Source organism: Tiliqua scincoides, chromosome 3 (genome assembly GCF_035046505.1).
Source record: "Tiliqua scincoides isolate rTilSci1 chromosome 3, rTilSci1.hap2, whole genome shotgun sequence".
NCBI lineage: Eukaryota > Metazoa > Chordata > Lepidosauria > Squamata > Scincidae > Tiliqua > Tiliqua scincoides.
Window position 1 is genome coordinate 78,057,173 of NC_089823.1, and position 21,710 is coordinate 78,078,882.

A 21,710-nucleotide genomic window follows, 5' to 3' on the forward strand; every position below is an offset into this window, starting at 1 on the left:
TGACTCGTATCCAGTCTTTATCTTTGATTATGCTGGACTTGCTTTATGTTCCCTAATAAAGCATCATTATTATAAATGATCAGCATCATAAAATTTTCTGCTTTGTTCCCTTCCTTTATGACAAATGCCATTGTCTTCCAGAGTTTAGATATGGTGTTTCCTTTTACAGATGCTGTCTCTAAATGACTGTGACTCCAGCATTATTGCTTTTGATTACCTATCTGTTTTTGGCTGTTTGGAGAGATGCATGAAAGACTACTTTATCTTCATATTCCCAGTCACATCTCCAGTTACCCACTCCATATTTTTTATTCCATCATTCGTGGCCGGAGTATGCTATACATACAGTACATTTTCCCCTAGAAGACTTGTCCTTTATTATAGCGATTCAACATTCTTTCGAATTCTCATCCTTTCCTTTATGTAGAGATAATCACTTTAACTTAGCATCCCAAGAGGTACAATCAGGTCATTCACATAAGCTGGAAGCAATTATCTTGTTCTTTGTAGTAACATACTTAGAAGTTTTTTTCTCCTTCAATTTGGCACGCGGCTCAGAGAGGATCCCATCTCCTGCAATCCTACTCTGCATGATCTTTTGTTTAGTTACCATATTGTACCATAGTTACCTGCATTGTACCATAACATGCAATAACAGTTTATATTACATAAATAAATGTTTGTCACCAGTAGTACCTGAATACATTTTTGTCTCAATGGCAATAGGCTGCAGGGTCCAGTTGATTTGTAAGTTTAGAATACTGTAGAGCAGTGTCTAAGGAAGGCAATGTATGCACTGCCTAATCAAATCATCCATGGCCGGTATGACAGTAAGGGCCCAATCCTATCCTTAACCCAATCTGTTCTCAGCTGATGCTTCCCACGGGATGCCTGGGGTTCAGGCCAGTGAGAAGAGGTAAGTAAATCCCCTGCCACTCCCTAGTCCCCAATACATGGTCATATCTATGCCAGCTATTTTACTGGTGTGCATCTCTTAGGCCAAGGGGTGTGTGTCAGGCCTGGAATGGTTGCTCCGGATCTCACAGACATTGTTGCGACCAAGATCCGCCCCTGCCCCACCCTGCCCAATCCCCACTCTAACCCATCCCACCGCTTATCTACCTTTGCCACTGCAGCATGCAGCTGCCATGCTGTTAGCAGTGCTCCACGGACTGTTGGAGCAGCTCACAGGTTGCAAGATGCATCAGTGTATCACAAGATATGATTAGGCCATGTTATACTTCAGAGTGCTGCCAGAACACTCGTTCCAGTGGCGTAATGACAGAATGGGACTGAGCCAAAAATGTTGGTACCTGGCCGTGACTTAGTGAGTCAGGGTCTGCAGTTGGTAGAGCCTGACAAATTGAGAGGCACAGCCTGGGAATAAAGCTGCAGAGATTGCAGAAAACATGCTGTTCATTGTAAGATACACAGCTATAGCATGGATTTTTAAGTCTCCTTGTAACAAAACAACATTATCCACAAATGATAGAAATCCACCATAGATCAACTAATGCAGTCAGGGCACACCTGGACATTTTCTAACTTTGCATGAACATTAGCTTAGATCTGAAATTACTTGCAGTTGACTATCTGATGAAGATGTTTGTACCACAGAGTGATCCCTTTTGTAGTAACAGGAAAAAAAATCAGACAACAGTCTTGAATAAAGAATCTGTTAACTGCATCAGTGATTCCTTGCTATAACATCCCACCATGTATGGGTTGGTAGCCTTGCAGCTCCACAACTTTCTGGATTATACTGATTATCCAGAACCTTTTCAGTCTGGCTTCAGTCCTGGCTTGGTAACAGAAACAGTCTTGGAGCGCAATCCAAACTGCACCCTAAGCTGGCGCAAGTCCCTTGCACTGGCCTCTGGGTGTCACAAAAGCGTCATAAGACACTTCTGCGACGACTTGGGGGAAGGATGTGCGCTGGCCTTCTGCCGGATCCAACCCTGGACCGGGTAAGTGAGCACTGGCCTTAGATGGCTGGCTTGGAGAGGACAGAGGGAGGGCGTTCTGCGGGCATTCCAGGGTGGGGGAGGGCAGGCAGCAAGTGGACTGGTGGGAGAACCGGGCCTGAGAGGGGGGTGGTGCCAGGATTCAGCACTTAGGCCGGATCCTAACCCCCCTCTCAAGCAGCCCAGCCTTACACTAGGCTGCTCAGATCTGCGCCACCTCTTTAAGTGGTGCAGATCTGTGTAGCCTCATAGGTGCAGCTGGTCCCGTGACACGGAGTAAAGGGGAATGCATTCCCCTTACTCCAAGTTGCGCTGCAGCCCAGCCCTGCTCTGGATGCAGCGAAGGCCAGCCCACCTGCCTGCTCCAGGGCATGTTAGGATAGGAATGTAAGTCGCCCTGTTGGATGATTTATGCTAGGCACTAGGCAGGGGAAGAGCAGTATTTAACACCATCAATTATGGTTTATTGGGTTGTGTGGATTGGGGCCTGGAGGCAGGTTTTTTGTTTTTTTTTAATGATTATTTCTGTCCTTCCTGACTGACAGATTCCAGAAGTGGTGTTGGGGCACCCTAGTCTGACACCAAGGCTCTTTGTTGCATAGGCTGCCACAGGGCTCTAGTTCTCTGTGCTATTTAACATCTATGGGAAACTGCTGGGGGAGATCATCTGCAGCTTTGGAGTTGGGTGTTATCAGTATGCTGATGACACCCGGATCTATCTGTCTATGTCATCCAATCCCAGGGAGACTGTTGACATCCCAGAGTGCTTCCTGGAGGCAGCTGGGGACTGGATGAGGGTTAACAAACTGAAATAAAATCTGGGCAAGCAAGAAGCCTTGGTCCAGAGAATTCCGATGCAGGTATTGGACTATTGTAAACATTATGTATATAGGAAACATTGTTTGACAGGAACCTTTCCTGTTCTTGTGTATACAGATATTGCGTTGAGAGATGGAGTGTTAGGATTACACCTGTTGACCTACATGTGTTCAACAGAGTTTGTGAATAGATCTTATGCATGTAAAAGCAGTATGCACATTGGTTTGTTTGGACAATGGAGGACACTGCTTTATTTTATTTATTTATTTGATTTGTAATCTGCCTTTCTCCCTGGAGGGCACCCAAGGTGGCTAACAACATTTAAAAATAATAAATACCTTTAGCAAGGTTCCAGATCATCCAAACAGGACTTACATGTGTACAATTTTTATATACATCAGATCTGTTCACAGGTTCTACTAAATATGGATAGGGCAAAGGAGTGTAATCCTAATTTATTTGTCATGCATTTCCTGTACACATCATCTTGCATGAACAGGACTAGGGAATAATGACTGTTGGAATCACACCCACATGCATGCACCCATCATGCATGCACACAAAGAAACAAGATCAGAAAACAGTTTCTCCCTGTTCACACATGCTAACAGACTGACATGATAGGGATTGTGGCCTGGCCTGGAGTAGAGAGGTTACCGCTGACTGTGCCACTACTCCTATATAACCACCAATCCTTCAGCCCCTTTCTCTTTCCTGAAAGTGCTAGCTGGTAGCTAGGTACAGTACTGGGGCTCACCCTGGGCTCACAGCAGGATTGTACCACATTGGAGAAGGGAAAGGGGAACATTATGGTCACAGCTAAGACACTCCACTGCTAGGCTGAGCTTGTTGCCTGCCCAGCCCACAACTTGAGCTGATTTGCCGAAGGCCACCTAGTGAGTTTATGGCAGAGGCAACAATGACAGTTTGGAGTCCTGGCAGAGGTGACTAAAAGCATACATTATTAAAATAGTATTAAAATATTCTAGGCTTCATGGGGACATGGTATGAAATTATCCTTGCTGTGGTTTTTTGCAGTCTGATTTCCTCCCTTACAGATTGTAACGTAATTGCCTCAAGGGGCATCCAGGGTCTCTGGGCAATGGGGAATGTAATTCACATCATCCCCAATTTAGCAATCCGCACCCCACCTCCTTGCAACATTGTCCGCTCTGCAAACGGTTGACCATGTCTACCTCCTTCCGGCCTGTGCCTCTCCAGCTGCAGGCAGAGAGGGATCGTTGGGTCTTCAGGTATTTTACTCCAGCCTTTCAATGGTTCCAAAGTGGAAGCCCAAATCTCTGGTCAACCAATAAGCATGCACTTCAGCAATTTACTTTGGAAGTTTATTAAAGCTTGTCCACGTTATCAAGAGAAGATTCCTCCATCCCACAGGCTGGAGCTCTAAAAGGAGAGTTCTGTTCAGTGAGTGAAACACATACATTTTAAAGGCAGCAGAAAACAAACTATCTATAGTGGGCCCTCCTTATCTGCACGCTTGGCATCTGCAGAGGCTGAGCCTATGGTCCAGAGGGCTTCCCAGATGTGACCAGAAGTCACTTCTGCTTCAGGTCAGTAACTTCTCATTGCACCTAGAAGGTGTTCTGACGCCAGAGAAAGCCCATGACCCGCTCCACGGGCCCCAGCCTCAGAATACTTCCAGGACATGACTGAAAGTCATGAAGGTGAAAGTGGCTTCTGGTTACATCCAGGAGGCCTTCTGAAGGAACTGGGAGACTAATGCAATCTGCAGAGAACCCAGTGTGGCCCCCAGGTGAATCCTTGTGGCACCGTGACCCTGGCCTCCACAGATTCTGGTATCACATTGCACTTACTACATGACTCACAGGTGCCTAAGGGCCCAATCCTATCCAAATTTCCAGTACCGGTGCAACTGCAATGCATCCCTGAGGTGAGGGAACAAATGTTCCCATACCTTGAGGGGTCCTCTGTGACTGCCTCCAGACTGCCGGAGGATGCACTGCATGCCGCATTGGTACAGCTACACCAGCACTGGAAAATTGGATAGGATTGGGCCCTAAGTTGTCAGCTTTATTTCACTGGCAGGGCCGCCCTCTGACTTTTCCATCTAATTCAAGCACTTTCACACTTCCCTGCAATCTGGATCTTACAAGAAGGAAATTTCCATTTCAGTACAACCCAGATCTTGCAGAAAGGGCAGCGTCCCTGGCATTCTTCCCACATTTCCCACTCACCCCTCCAAGAGGATGTAACAGGAGGGAGGGGGGGAAACCCACTTCTGTGGCACAGATAACCTAGTAACTATGTTTCCTTTTTATTCATTGTTCTAAAATCTGAACCACTGTAGCAACCTGGAAATGGCATAAGCATTTTACATAAGAAACCTTAACCAAGAGAGTACGGTGTGATATTTTTGGCAGGTTATGCAAGCATACAGTGTATTCCTTTTCTCCGCAAAAATCAGAATACTATTTTAAACACACACACACACACACACACACACACAGAGGGGGTTGCATGCTTAAAAACCATTTTTGTTTTAGTTGAAAATGCTCATGGTTTAGAAATAGGTCTGTTCTTGTATAGTATTGGCAACCTTCAGTCTCGAAAGACTATGGTATCGTGCTCTGAAAGGTGGTTCTGGCACAGCGTCTAGTGTGGCTGAAAAGGCCAATCCGGGAGTGACAATCCCTTCCACACCGGGAGCAAGTGCAGTCTGTCCCTGGTCTGTCTCCCTGGCTATGGGCCTTCCTTCTTTGCCTCTTAGCCTCAGACTGTTGGCAAAGTGTCTCTTCAAACTGGGAAAGGCCATGCTGCACAGCCTGCCTCCAAGCAGGCTGCTCAGAGGCCAGGGTTTCCCACTTGTTGAGGTCCATCCCTAAGGCCTTCAGATCCCTCTTGCAGATGTCCTTGTATCGCAGCTGTGGTCTACCTGTAGGGCGCTTTCCTTGCACGAGTTCTCCATAGAGGAGATCCTTTGGAATCCGGCCATCATCCATTCTCACGACATGACCAAGCCAACGCAGGCGTCTCTGTTTCAGCAGTGAATACATGCTAGGGATTCCAGCACGTTCCAGGACTGTGTTGTTTGGAACTTTGTCCTGCCAGGTGATGCCGAGGATGCGTCGGAGGCAGCGCATGTGGAAAGCGCTCAGTTTCCTCTCCTGTTGTGAGCGAAGAGTCCATGACTCGCTGCAGTACAGAAGTGTAGTCAGGACGCAAGCTCTGTAGACCTGGATCTTGGTATGTTCCGTCAGCTTCTTGTTGGACCAGACTCTCTTTGTGAGTCTGGAAAACGTGGTAGCTGCTTTACCGATGCGCTTGTTTAGCTCAGTATCGAGAGAATGAGTGTCGGAGATCGTTGAGCCAAGGTACACAAAGTCATGGACAACCTCCAGTTCATGCTCAGAGATTGTAATGCAGGGAGGTGAGTCCACATCCTGAACCATGACCTGTGTTTTCTTCAGGCTGATTGTCAGTCCAAAATCTTGGCAGGCCTTGCTAAAACGATCCATGAGCTGCTGGAGATCTTTGGCAGAGTGGGTAGTGACAGCTGCATCGTCGGCAAAGAGGAAGTCACGCAGACATTTCAGCTGGACTTTGGATTTTGCTCTCAGTCTGGAGAGGTTGAAGAGCTTTCCGTCTGATCTGGTCCGGAGATAGATGCCTTCTGTTGCAGTTCCAAAGGCCTGCTTCAGCAGGACAGCGAAGAAAATCCCAAACAAGGTTGGTGCAAGAACACAGCCCTGCTTCACTCCGCTTCGGATGTCAAAAGGGTCTGATGTGGAGCCATCGAAGACAACAGTGCCCTTCATGTCCTTGTGGAAAGATCTGATGATGCTGAGGAGCCTGGGTGGACATCCAATCTTGGGGAGAATCTTGAAGAGGCCGTCTCTGCTGACCAGGTCGAAAGCCTTTGTGAGATCTATGAAGGCTATAAAGAGTGGCTGTCATTGTTCCCTGCATTTCTCCTGCAGTTGTCTAAGGGAGAATACCATATCAGTGGTGGACCTGTTGGCTCGGAATCCACACTGTGATTCTGGATAGACGCTCTCTGCAAGTACCTGGAGCCTCTTTAGTACAACTCGGGCAAACAGCTTTCCTACAACGCTAAGGAGAGAGATGCCGCGGTAGTTGTTGCAGTCACCCCTGTCACCTTTGTTCTTGTGCAGCGTGATGATGTTTGCATCCCTCATGTCTTGAGGTACTCCACCTTCTCTCCAGCAGAGACAGAGGATTTCATGCAGCTCAGTGACGATGATCTCTTTGCAGCATTTTAGGACTTCAGCAGGGATGCTGTCTTTTCCAGGTGCCTTGCCAAAGGCAAGGGAGTCCAGGGCCACGTGAAGTTCTTCTAGGGTTGGTTCACTGTCAAGCTCTTCCAGCACAGGCAGGCACTCAATGTTGTTCAGTGCTTCTTCGGTGACTACATTTTCTCTGGAATATAGCTCAGAGTAGTGCTGCACCCAGCGTTCCATCTGCTGCGCCCGATCCTGGATGACCTCGCCTGTGGCAGACTTCAGAGGGGCAATTTTCTTCTGTGTTGGACCTAGGGCCTGCTTGATACCATCATACATCCCCTTGATGTTGCCCGTGTCAGCTGCTATCTGTATCTCGGAACAGAGCTGGATCCAGTAGTCGTTAGCACATCTCCTGGCAGTCTGTTGGACTTTGCTGCGAGCAGTTCGGAGGACCTGCAGGTTGCGCTCACTGGGACAGGCCTTGTATGCTGCTTGAGCGCTCCTCTTTTCCTCAATGACTGGTGTCAACTCCTCAGAGTGGGCTTCAAACCAGTCTGCCGCCTTGTTGGTCTTCTTGCCGAATATGGACAAGGCGGTGTTGTAAACGGTATTCTTGAAATGTTCCCATCTGTTGGATGCGTTTGCGTCAGCCGGGCCTGGAAGAGATTCCTCAAGCGCTTGTGCAAATTCCTCCACTTTTCTCTGATCCCGGGTCTTGCTGGTATCAATGCGAGGTCTTCCTTCCTTTTTCGTGTGATACAGTCGCTTTGTTTGCAGTTTCACTCTGCTGCACACCAGGGAGTGGTCAGTGTCACAGGCAGCACCATGATAACTGCGTGTGATCTTGATGCTGGGAAGGCTGGAGCGTCTGGTGAGGATCAGGTCGAGCTGGTGCCAGTGCTTTGATCTTGGATGTCTCCAAGAGACTCTGTGTTGGGGCTTTGTGTTGAAGAACGTGTTGCTGACACAGAGACCGTGATGACAGCAAAACTCTAGCAGGCGTTGGCCATTTTCGTTCATCCTCCCAGTGCCAAACTGACCTAAGCAAGTGGGCCATGAACTGTTATCAGCACCAACTCTAGCATTGAAATCGCCGAGGATGAACAATGGCTCTTTTACAGGGATTTTCTTGACAGTGGTGGCCAGGTCATCATAGAATTTGTCTTTGGCTTCTGCTGGAGACGACAGAGTCGGTGCATAAGCACTGATGAGAGTGACAGGTCCTGCTGATGACTGGAGCTGCAGGGACAAAATTCTTTCACTTCCCACAGTAGGTGGGATGATGGATTTCAGCAGGGTATTTCTGACCGCAAAGCCAACGCCATGTTCCCTGGTTTCATTTGGTGGTTTTCCCTGCCAGAAAAATGAGAAATTTCTCTCCTTGACAGATCCGGAACCTGGCAGCCTAGTCTCTTGAAGGGCGACGATGTCCATCTGCAGTCTGCTCAGCTCCATGTTGATGACAGCTGTTTTGCGTGCGTCGTCTATTTCTTGCAGATCATCAGAGAAGCCAGGTGTCATTGTCCTAACGTTCCAGGTGCCCAGCTTTAGGGCAGTAGTTTTCTGTTTTCTGTTGCATGGTGCAGAGTTGTCGATCCGCTTGTCGGTTTTCACCCTAAACCCCACGCACCCCATGAGGTTAACGGACCGTGGCGAGGCAACACCTTACTGGCTGGGGACTGCCCAGCTTAAGGCGGGCGGTAGCTGCCCAATGAGATGCAATGATCTCTCCCACCGTCGGAAGCAGCCCCTGGCGTCATGCTCTACGCCAATCGAGCAAAGACTTATAACCGGTAAACTGCTGCTTCCCGTGTTGTGCCGACGCCGTATGGCGAAGTTGGAGTGTCCTCTCCAGTGCGCGAAGCCTGGGTAAAGAAGGTATGGAGGATAGGCTGTTACCCATGCAGCAAATCCCCCCTCTCCACGTCGCTGGAATGGTCCAATGGAAAGGCAGAAGCCAATACGGTTGGTTCCAGCGGCGTCGCAGGAGTTGCCAGAACGTGACTGTGTTCAGCCATGAACTGCCTCAGGGACTCCGGCTCCTGATTTTGCCTCGAGGTTGACTCCTGAAGCCTTTTCCAGAACTGGATGTAGCCACAAGGCAGTGGAGGTTTGAGGTCAGAGTTTCCTTCTCTTAGATGAGCTGCCTTCCTAGGCTGACGAGTCCCATCTACCCGGATGGCAGGGCTACCACCCAATTTATGCACCGACTCTGGTGCTGTTCTTGAATGATTGCCAAATTCTTTATGAATCCTATCAAACTATTTTTCCAAAGATACATACACAAGGTGAACACCCTGGATTAATTATTCTTGAACACTCTGGTTTCTGACATCACAGTCTCACACATAGATTGGAGGCTGCACTCCACCCTTTTCTACTTTTTAGGTCAAACTAGAAATAACCAGGGCTCATTCTTCAGGTTTAAACAAGTCTCTGTCATATTTCTGAGTCTGTCAGCCCAATCCTAACTAAACTCTGCACTGGTGGAATTCACTTCCTGCCAGCGCAGGCTGTCACAAAAGTACCATAAAATTTACAATGGCATTTGTAGCTGGGTACATCCAGTTGTGATGCCCACCAGAGCAGTCTGCAGCAAGGGAAGGGCAAGGAGGAGTGGATTGGGAGCAGATGGGGTGGGCAGATTGGACCTGGAAAGGGAATGAGATTGGCAATGCCAGCACATGCCATGTCCTAAACCCCTTCCTGGGCCTGATCCACCTACATGAATCAACTTGGACTTGCACAAGTGATATCTCTAGCACAGGTCCTAATTGACTCATTGAGGCTGCTAGGGCTTACCCAGGCAAGGGGGGAAATGCCCTCTCACCCCGAGGTGACCTCCAGCAGCTGAAATTCTCCTGTATGATGCAGCATAGCTCATGCTGATGCCTCTGCATCACCGTATGGGGATCTAGTTAGGATTGGGCAGTAAGTTCCAGAAATCGTTCACTCTCCTAACTTCCCTGTATGTTTTGCTTTTTTATTTTATAAAGATATATCCAGCCTTGCAACTTCATTAGGAAAGGTCAAGGTGGCTCACAAGGATTAAAATCAAGGCACATAAGTGGCAGCCCAAGTCTATCCAGGGCTTACAGTGGTGGATCTCACAATCCAGTGAGCCCTGGACCAGTGGTGTGAAAGCCATGCTGCTGACAGGAGCTTCAGGGCAAATGGCCAGAGGCACTCTATGTGCAACAGTTGCTCCTAGATGCTCCACCACAGCAGGTAGCTCAGCAGCAGGGCAGTTGGGGGCAGGAGATCATGGATGGTTTAGGGTGGGGCAGTGGCTTAGCTAATGATTGTGTAGCTTGGTGCCAAGCTCAAAATAATGCCCAGAAGTGATATCAGAACTGGAAGTGACATCATGCCCAGGCTTTTAAAAAAGTGAAAATCGAAGTAAAATTGCCTCCTTCCCCCGACAGCTCACCACTCAGTTGCTCTACCACCTCCCACAAGCCAGTGGCATAGCTAAGGCATCTTTCTGCTACCTGAGATCAAAGAAGATTTTGTAGCCCCCCCCCCTTCATGGCAAAATCAAATTTAATTAAGTAAATAAATTAAAAGTATGCCCCTTATTTGGTTAAAGACATTGTGTTGGGAAGAGGGGCAGTTATTCTACACCTGCTAAATGTAAGAGGAGCACCACTTGAAAAAGTGCCTCTTTACCCAGTTAGCAGGGTAATTATATTATGTTACATGGAAATGAGAGCTGACTTATATTAACACCTTATTGGTTCCATGCTGTATCATCATAACATCTCATTGGCTTTCAGAGCGATCATAGGTCAGTTCTGAAATCCACAAGGCAGATGTGTTCTCATTTTCTGGTTAATTGGTCATACCTTTTGATAGAATATAGATATTTCAGTGCAGTTTGTTTAATTGCATGCTGCATTAAATCACCTTTCCAAAGATTCATAAAATGATGGTTTTAGTCATACATACCAAGGTTTTAACAATTTTGGCCACTAGTGTCAAGCTTAGCTTGTTGCCCCCTTAAAGCTTGTTGCCCGGTGTATTTGCTACCCCCTGCACCCCCTTAGCTATGCCACTGGGGGCCCAATCCTATTCAATTTTCCAGTGCCAGTGCAACTGTGCCAATGGGGTATGCACTGCATCTTGTGGTGGGGCAGCAGACACAGAGGCCTCCTCAAGGTATGGGAACAAGTGTTCCCTTACCTTGCGGTTGCATTGTGACTGCACCAGTGCTGAAAAATTGGATAGGATTAGGCCCTGGGGTGGGGAGCAGGCCAGGCAGAGGGAAGGAGGGGAAGGAACTCAGTGGCAGCAGCACACATTGAGATCCTACCCCTTTTCCCCACCCTGAACTGCCCCATGAGTCTCCTCAGATTTACACCAACAAAAGTGCTGGCATAGGTCCAAGGAGACTCATTGGAGGCCAACCTACAGGGAGACAAGCAGTGATGAAGACTCGAATCCCATGACTCGCTCCCAAGTCTGATTTAAGTCCTGTCAATCACTGACTTGAACTCAACTTGGGACCGAGAGGCAGTGACTCGCCACTTGACTTAGGACTTGAAGTCATCTTCATATCTCTGTATATGTGTGAGTGAGTGAGTGAGTAAGTGAGTGAGTAAGTGAGTGAGTGAGTGAGTGTTCTGACTGACTTTTATTTTTGCTAGTGCTTCTGCATTGTGCTGTAAGACCTCTTGGGCAATCTGGAAGTTACCACTATTATTTTATTTATTTATTGGATTTGTATTCCGTCTTTCTCCCCGAAGGGCACCCAAGATCACCTTCTTGTTGTGCCCAGATGCTCATGCTGCTGCTGGTGGCATCAGGCTGCCTGCAGTACTTTAATCGTCACCAATCCCCACCAATGTGCACACATGCCCAACATGTGCCCACCGATCACCTGAGCTGAAGAGAGCATGCATCTAGAAGTGCCTATGTCAGGGGTATGTTTACAACTCCCCCCCCCACACACACACACCACACTACCTCCCATTTTCCTGTTAAATTTGGCTCAGAGACTTGAGACTCAAGACTTGACAGGAGAATATGAGCAAGGACTTGAGATTTAATGAGATTTGAAGATCAAGACTTGAGACTGGACTTGAGACTTGGGGTTAGGGACTTGAATACATCATTGTAGGAAAGTAAGAAAAGGTTTTACTTACCTCTCCTAGGCCACCTGGTCACGCCCCCCCCCCCATAGCATGCAACACATGCTCCTTTAGTAGCACTGCATGCTGTTGGCTGGAGAGGGATATAATTGTGTGCTATGACAGTAAAACCAGGAAGAGCAGAAAACGATAAAAAAATCTAAGAGAATAAAAAATCAAATCACCAGTGCACCATGATACATGAGATCACAGACACAGAGTTAAATCAAATCTTTAAAATGCCAAGCTGTTCTGCGCATGGTTTGAGTTCATGAATTCCCTATTCTAGTGGTTCTCAAGCTTTTAGCGTCAGGACCCACTTTTTGGAATGAGAATCTGTCAGGACCCACTGGAAGTGATGTCATGACCGGAAGTGACATTATCAAGCAGGAAAATTTTTAACAATCCTAGGCTGGAATTCTACCCACACTTATCCAAGAGTGACTATCATTGTTAAAAGCATCTTCATCATAGCCTGTTAAAAGTACAGATCTGTAATATTTCCCCAAATGTAGTCACATACCAGTCTAACAGCCCAATCCTATCCAGTTTTCCAGTGCTGGTGCTGCTGTTCCTATGGGGTATGCACTGCTTCCTATGGTGGGGCAGTAGTCACAGAGGCCCCCTTAAAGTATGGGAACATTTGTTCCCTTACCCCGGGGCTGCATTGCTGTTGCACCAGTGCTGGAAAGTTGGATAGGACTGGGCTGTGTTAAAAATAAAATATTGAAATGAATGGAGACCCACCTGAAATTGGCTCACAGCGTAGCTAGTGGGTCCTGATCCACAGTTTAAGAAACACTGCCCTATCCTCTCTGGTTCAGTTTCCCTATCTGTAAAATGGATGAATGCTTTCTATAATGTTGTCTCGGTTCAAATGCCTTAATAATACATTGCATGTATGAGTGTTATACATCTGCTGGCTGAGACTGGCCCACCAGCCCAAATAGTTCCTACCACACCCTTAAGGACTGTGCTTCTTAGTTTTCTTATTAGGAAGTGAGTACTTCAGTAATGGATGCAGACTTCCCTGAAATGATGCTTAAACTGTGCTGAAGGAAGTGACTTTGTTGTGATATTGAATTTCTTTTTAATCCATTCGTAGCCACTAAAATTTCCATTACAACTAAATGGAAGTGCAGTATTATTTCATTGTTGAATACTTGCATTGGGAATATTTTCATAATTACCAAAATGAATAAATTGCACCAAAATGAGAGAGGATGGAACTAGATGTGGTTTTGACAATATTTTCTTCACTGGCCCTCTCTGTGTTTTTGTGCTGTGAACATGCTATGAACGGGCACTCCCCAGCCAGTTCCCGGCACATGGTTGTTCCTGTAGCGTAACTACCTGGGCAGGGTAAAACGAAGCATAACTACTTCATTTTATCATTTTGGTAGTGGACCAGGTCACACAACCCACCCCCATGGAATTAAGCTAAAGAAGGACTGTGTATCAGGGAGCAGGAAGGCACAAACATGCAAGGGGAGCAATAGAGGAAGTATCATCCAATCTTGACCAATCATTAAATTTTTATAAAACTGGTCAATGATCGTTCAGTACTGGAAATGGACATTTAATGCAATATTGAACCATTTATAATGCTTTGTTTTGATTTTAAAGCTAAATTGTTAGATTCTGTTTCCGTATTTTGTTTTGCATCATTGCTTAATACAAGACATATTTGTGACTTATCAGTAGGTTCTACTAACCAGTGAGTTTCAAACTATAAGGTAAAAAATTTTATTACATGGGGATGTACTTGCCTATAGTATGATTATTCATTTGCTAGCAATTTAAATAGCATCAGCTTTCCTCTCTCTTTGAGCTTCAATGCATGTATATTGGTTCGGTAATTGGTGTAAGGGCAAAGAGTCCAGAGGTCAGAAGGCAGAGGGCATTCAAGACCATCTGCCCGCAGGGCTGTACTATAACATGAAGGCAGATATAAATTACCCAAGCTCAACATTTGATCTCTACTTCATAATCTAATTGCAACATGTCCTCTAGATTTTAAACTGACGAGGCTGTCAATGTTAATCACATCACTTCACAACCCCAAACTAGCCACTCTTCATGTCCTGACCCCCTTTTATCAGTCTCGGCAATAATAAGCAGCCCAGTTCTACTGAAATCCCCGTGCAGCGATGCAGCAGCAATGGCATGGGCTATGCTACAACCCATGAAGGATTTTTGGCTGCTGGAGGTCTATTCAAGAAAACAGGACATTTGTCTTCTTGCCCAGGGGTAAGCCCCAGCACCTGCAATGGATCAACTCACTGGTGAAAGTCCATGTTTATCCATGTAGGCAGATCAGGTCTTGGAAGGGGATTTGAATATGGCTTGTGCCTATGCCACTGATTTCACCCTTCCTGGGCCCAATCTGCCCATCCCCTGCCCCGTTGCTGCCCTGTTCCACCCTCCTGCCCAATTCAATTCCCTCCCCCACCCTCCCCCTGCCCCACTGCTGGACTTATCTGCTCCAGTGAGCCTTTCAACAACCAGTGCTACCATAAGGAAGGTGCCAGTTTTCCTGCTGGTGCACCTGGGCCTTGCACTGTTGCAAAGTGCTTTATGGTGCTTTTGTGACAATGCATGCCCTTGGAATGTGCGTTCCACCAGTGCAAGCCCTCAAAAGGATTGAGATGTTAAACATTTATTTTCTTTATTTTGACATGGTGGTCTCTCTCTCTCTCTCTCTCTCTCTCTCTCTCTCTCTCTCTCAGTAATTTTGCTCTTTGCCTGAAAAAGCAGTCAGCCAGAGAAAAGAATTGACTGAGAAGCGTCAATTTGCCTGAGGCCTGCTTCCATTGGCTAATTAATGTGACTTGTGATTGCAATGTGTGTATTTGACTTGACTTCTGGGTAGAGTTAATTTATATCACTGAATTGTAATTAACTAGTTTTGATCTAAGAGAAGGTACATGGTGTACCTTTCCCCACTAAAGCAATTTTCACCACAGGCTTTGTTCCTCTGGTAAAATCCATGTGATAAGCCATCCTATGAACGTGTGTTTTCTTGGAATAGAAATGTAATGGCCATATAGAAAGCAGAGCCACAGCAATAGTCCAAGTTCCTTTTCCCCAAACCTGTGGTTTTATCCAGGGTGAGGCAAACAGCCTAAAGTAAACCCTTTTTGTTCATCATTAAAGGGCTACATTTGATCAATTCTTTTGTTTACAAGTGTGCATTCATTTTTTAAAAATGAAGGAGAAGGACAAGGCAAAAAGGATTTTTTTTTTCCTCCTTGGTTTCCACACATCTGTATCTGTGGGCAGGGCAGACTGGCAATTAGGCAAATGTCTCGGTTTTCCTCCTGCTGAGCCTGATGTATCTTATCAGTTCAATTTTTTTGGAAAAATTTTCAAAAGCTGTATATGAGCACTGCTACTGATGATGTTACTACTCCTACTGTAGAAGAAATACCAATTCTCCACACTGTTTCCCTTGATTGCACCCGAAGGTGGCCCAACATCTTTAGGTGCCTGAAGAAGAAATCTACATACATACATACATACATACATACATACATACATACATACATACATACATACATACATACTTTCTCCAGTAACAAAAACTTTTTTTAAGCTGATAAAGAGGATGCATGCCTTCCTAATCTGCTCATCCTACAGACTGTTACCTGATGATGGTTCTGACATGTAGAGCAAATATAGGGGGCACTAATTTTCTTTTCTTGCAGAACTAGCTCTTTAACCTATTGAGATGGTTTTTGGGATTTTTTTGTAGTGGGATTGGCATGAGGCTGCGGATGTTGCATGGGCATTCTGTTGATTTTTTTTTTTTTAAGTTTGAGTTTAAAAAAAAAACTTATTTGCATAGCGTTAGCATGTTCATATGCTCAGTCTTGCATATTGTGAGGGTAAGCCACATGAGTGCTCAGGCTTCTGTGCACAGGTTGCTCTTATCAATTCATTTCAGCATATGTTCAAAAATACTTTCAGGGGAGGGCATCATGCACCCAGCTTTGACAATGACAACCTCATGCTGAGATGGAAAATGGAGATGCCAGATTCCAAGCACCCCTTCAAACTGGAGATCAGTGCTGTCAAATCAGCCAATCACAAAGCAGTCAATCATTGCTGTTTTTTTCGGTAGCGCTGAAATCTCCATGCCTGACAGCATGTACACAGCTTCTGCTGTGCATGAGATGAGAATCTCTAGGCTGGAAAGTCAGTGGGAGCCTCTGCCTACATACATATGCTTCAGTAATCTTGTTTTTTGAATGTTCTGAGATGCTTCTGTGGCTGCAAATGCATTTTTTCTCTAACATTTTAATTTGTGGTCTTCCATGTCATAATCTACATTTACAAGAAAGAATTTACTCCCTCCATCATCAATCATCAATCATCATCATCATTATTATTATTTTTACCCCGCCTTTCTCCCCGAAGGGACTCAAGGCAGCTTACAAACAAGGTTAAAACAAGTTAAAAACATAATTTAAAGCAGATAAAAACATAACATATCATAAAAACAGTAGTCAGATAAAAACTAATCAGGTAAGAGCATAGGGCAGCAAATTAGAAAAGGATCAGGCCTGTGAGCAGATGTTAAAAAATGTTAAGATCTGTTAAAAAGATGTTAAAAAGGCCAGGAACTCAGAAGGCTTATCTAAACAGAAGGGTCTTCAGGCCTTGCTGGAAAGTTACAAGAGAGGGAGGGAGTTCTTAAGTCAAGGGGAAGGGAATTCCATAGTGTTGGTGCCACTACTGAGAAGGCCCTATTTCTTGCCGCCGCCCCATGTACCTCCCTAGGCGGAGGCACTTGAAAAAGGCCTCTCCCATTTCCCAATAAATCACCTCAGATCTGCTATTGACCAGGTATGCACCTTCTTCAAATGGAGGTGTGCTTTGTGTGAACCATTCTCAATGTTTTTATTTTTGTTTATGGCAGCTACTCTTCCTTTTCTGAATCTTTTTTTTCCAAGCAGCAAATCAAGGACATTTTTTTCAGGTCTGACTGGGGCAAAGGGATGCAAATAGGGGCATATTTGGATACTGGATATTTGGATACTGGTGCTAACCTTTCGTATTTCCTGCCATTAGTACAAAACCTATTTCAGCATTATTGAAACTAGAAAAGCGGTAAATGTAATTTTAAAATTAAATTAAAATTTAGTATTCTTAGTTGTATGTGTCATTTACTTTTGGTGTTTGTCTTCCATCCTCAAGAATCCTGGGTTTTTCTGGCCTGATTATGTACAGCACTAACTGCACTTCACTGTGTAGCATCATCAGTGCCAGATAAAGACCTGTTTAGTCCTTATGGTGGTTATTTTGTAAAGCTAAGTATGAGACAAGGGAATGGAATAATGCAGTGGTTCCCAAAATTTATAGAGGTCACAATGTCCTGCATTCACGGAGTCCTGTTATGGTAGTACCATTGCCTGGCTGTCCTGGATGCTGCCTTCTTGAATTACATGCAATCATGCATGATGCAAGATGGTAGACCCCAGGAGAACTGGTAAGAAAGAGGTCACTGGGGACATCCCATGGTGCCCCTGTGAGTTTGCTGCACTGCCCAAGGGTACTGTGGCACACAGTTTGGGAACCACCAGAATAATGGATTTGTTGCATAGAACCTCAAGCAGTGTTCTGCTCATGAAATAAAGTTTTCAAGGATTATACCATCTCCTCCTCTGTGCTTCAGCCCCCAGAGCCCCCCCAAAAGCCAATCCTGAGCTCCTGGGGAAGCTTGGGAATAATGTGGGACATTGCATGGGGACACAGCTAGCAGATGTTGGTGGAATACAGTGCTGGCACCAAGTTGTTAGAGGCCCTGGAGCAAACCCTACTCTGGGCTCCCTCATGGTGGCTTCTGGCCTTCCCTCTGATGGTAAGTTGGGTGCTACTGACTAAAGACTGGGCGTCAGACTGACCAGGTGGGCTCTCTGACAATCATGGGCTCTCATCAAGTGCCTTGTGGCTGACCTCTGAGTGGAAATGCCTTTGTCACCACTGAGACAGCTGCAGAGGATGTTTCTCAAGATGAATCTGTACGTTAGAAACTCTTGCAGTAACTGACCTTCTTGCAAAACTACAGTTGTAAATGCTCTGCTCAACTACGACCTCCACGTCTTGAATATCGTGGAAAAAAGAACTCCATCTGACCCCTGCTGTTACCTGAATCGGAGACACTGGAAACTCTAAACTATCACTTAGGTTCATGTCCTCCCACATTAATATTCAGTAGTCAGACATAGTGGAGTGTGTGAGTGAAAAACAATCCAGTTTTTATCATGTAAATATATTACTAGCTCATGAAAGGGAGAGAAAAATCCAACTTCCGCATTAAAACTTCCTTCCTGCAGTGTTATTTTTCACTAATCTAAAGCTACGTCCAGATTTGTAGAATATAAAGAGATGTATGCACTTAATCCTCACATCTTTTCATTTAACCCCTAAAATATTCCATAGGTGGAAATTCCTGATTTTCTCTTTTGGAGTTTTTCAGGGTTTTCATGTTATGCTTCTGCAAGTCCCCTCCTTTCAAAATGTTTGATGGTGAAAATTCAGCGTAACCTAATTTTGATGTTCTGGCAAGGAACTGCTAACTTATCGGATCCGCATAGCAGGACTTATCCATGTGTTTTTAGAATACACAGTTTAACAAAAAAAATGCTGGTTGTGGAGTTTATTATTTGTTGGACACACTCAGAAACAAACACCAACTATCCCATTGGGGACTCACTGGTTGTCTGAATCCACTATATTTATACAGATTAGCACTGTATATGAATTCATTCATTCAGGAGATTTTACCCACTGTTCATCCTCCAAAGAGAGCCCCCAACTCACATCAAATTAAATAACCTAGACACAACAATAATAACTTTAAAAATCATCAGAAAATTACACAGGCCTACAAAATTGAGGGTCAGAAAAGTTTTTCCCAAATTTTATGGTGGTGTGATATGAATTTGGGGTGCTGATTCCAAAAATGGCATCCATTTTGCCCTATCAAGTCTAGTTTTGCAGATACAGTATAGCCTCATTAGTGAATGGTTCAAGCAGCTTCCTCATGAGGAAGACATGGTGTAGGCTTCCTCATGAGGAAGCTGCTTGAACCGTTCACTAAAGAGGCTATGCCATGTCTCTTAAACTAGACATGATAGGGCAAAACGGATGCCATTTTTGGAATCAGCATCCCAAATATACCCAGGAATTGGTGTAACATTTAGGGAAGCAAAACGTGTGTTGGCCTGTGTTATTGGCACCATAAAAACATTATAACAGAAAAAGACTGGGGAGATGTGCCTTGCTGCTCCACCTTCTCCACCCGGCATTTGGTATTTCTATGGACATTGTGAGAGGGGTCACAGTCCAAGAAGCACTAGCAGATGGAGGTCTGTAGGGTTCAGACAAACAAGGACCAATCATTATGGTAAAACATAACAAGTGCATAACAACTACTGGGGATATGAAATAAATAAAATGTATAATAGGAAATGAAAGGGAATTATTTGGTAGAGAAAATATAATCAAGTTCAGGATGTCTAGAGAAGACTGCCAGGAGGACAGAGAGTGACAGGGTACCTAAACCACCCCACTTTTGGAATTAGTACATCTTTCACACTGCAAGTGTACCACTTTATCAGTACCTACCAGGTGATTAGAACTCTCTGGCTGTAGTAGGAGTGGGTCTATTCTCACTGGAAATCATTTGCGTTCTTCACGAAACTGTGACACATCTACTGGTGCTGCCTCTTGAATTCTCTGGGCCATTTGGACCCCACTGTGTACTCATGTATAGGCACCCAGGAACATCCCCATCACCTTATACAGCGCCAATTTTCAACTGTTGTGCTGCAGCACATTATTGTGCCACAAATGGTCCACAATTGTGGCATAGGAGTTTGGGGTCCCACCTAGTTGAAATCCATTCATCAGTGCTGCCCATCAGACTCGTTCGTTACTTTATGCTACTTCCTTTTGCCAAAAGGAAAACATGTTGCTTAAATATTGTTTCTTTTCTATGTGAGACATTCTGTGACCTTTCCTAGAAAAAAACACACACATAAGTTTTGAGCCATGTGGCTTCTTTGCCTCACCATGTTATTTCCAAGACCAAGTGAAACTCCAGGTGGCACCAAGCTTCAGTAGCACCAAGCTTCCCTTCCAAACAGGGAGAGGTGGGGCTATTTAATATTCTCCCCCTGGGGTGAGGGGAGGGCGGGCAGGCCCATAGGCGGGTGGTGGGAGAGCAGAGGGTAGGGCCAGGATCTGACCCCATTCCCCATTCCCAGGTAGCCCTGGCTTGCTTGGATCTGTGCCACCCCTTTAGGTTGTGCAGATCCGAGTAGACCCATTAGGGCTGCTGCTGTGTTACCTGGAGTAAGGGAAATGAATTTCCCTTGCCCTGGGCTGAGCCACAGGCAGCCCCAACCTTGAGTTGGGTATGGGGCAGGCCTGCCAGTCTCCCTGTTCCAGCACAACTTAAGATTGGGCTGCCCAGGAAAAACTAACACTGTGGGGAGCCACATCAAAAAAAAGAAAACAATGTTGAAATGTTTGAACTGGCAAAAATTTGCAGACTGGACAAAAATCTTGTTGATTTAGTTCTACCAAGTTTGTCAATGATGAGTTAAAAACTCATATTTTTCATCACTTAATATATCTTCCTAGGACTGTGTGAGAGATCTGTTTGTGTTAAGTCTATACAAGTCAGCAGAATTAACTGTTGCAGAAGAAGATAAGCTGACAGAAATAAAAAAATAATTGAGAACTGAAATGGAAACACTCATCAACACAGTGATCAAAATTTAAACACAATGTTTAATACTCATATTTTAAATGATAAAATATGTGTCTTCTCATTGTGCCATGAGTTGAAAAAGGTTGAAAATCACTGTTGTACAGCAATACGTTTCTTAATTTTTAAGGTGCCACAGGACTCTCAATTGTTATTACCATTGCCTAGAAAGCCCTATGTGAACATACAGACTTCATGTGCAAGTGGGCTTCCCCATTCATGTCAGTGAAAAACTTCTCTTTATTCCCATCCCTGTGTGTGCATGGAACTGTCTTGCCTGTTGAAGTGAATGGGGAAGCACCAGTTGTGAGAGTCTTCCAATGGACTTTATGACCACATTTCTCAAATTCAGTGTTTCCTGACATTTTGCCCTTAACACTGAAGGGCATTGTCAAAGGACTAAAATGCTACCTAAAAACTAAAACTACCAGAAGCAAAGATTTAAATGCTCCAAACCAATGGAGATAGTTGGCCCAACAGAAATTTCCAAAGTCCAAAAGGACTCTCAGCCTAGGCAATTCAAAATAGAAGCTAGCTCCTGAAAAAGCCCACTCCCATCTGAATGAAGTGGAAAGAAAAGGTATTTATAACCACAGGCTTCCCTGGCTTCAGTGAATCAGCTTCCTGATTCCCCTCCTCATGTCTCCAATTAGATCAACCACTTGTTCCATCTCCTTGCTGACCAGCTCCATTGTTCTTAAATTTGAGGTACCTACTGCGCCTCCCTGCTTTCCATTGAACCTAAGGATTCTGGTGTTTTGGGGGGGAGGGGCCAGCCAGCACTGAGCAGATGTGC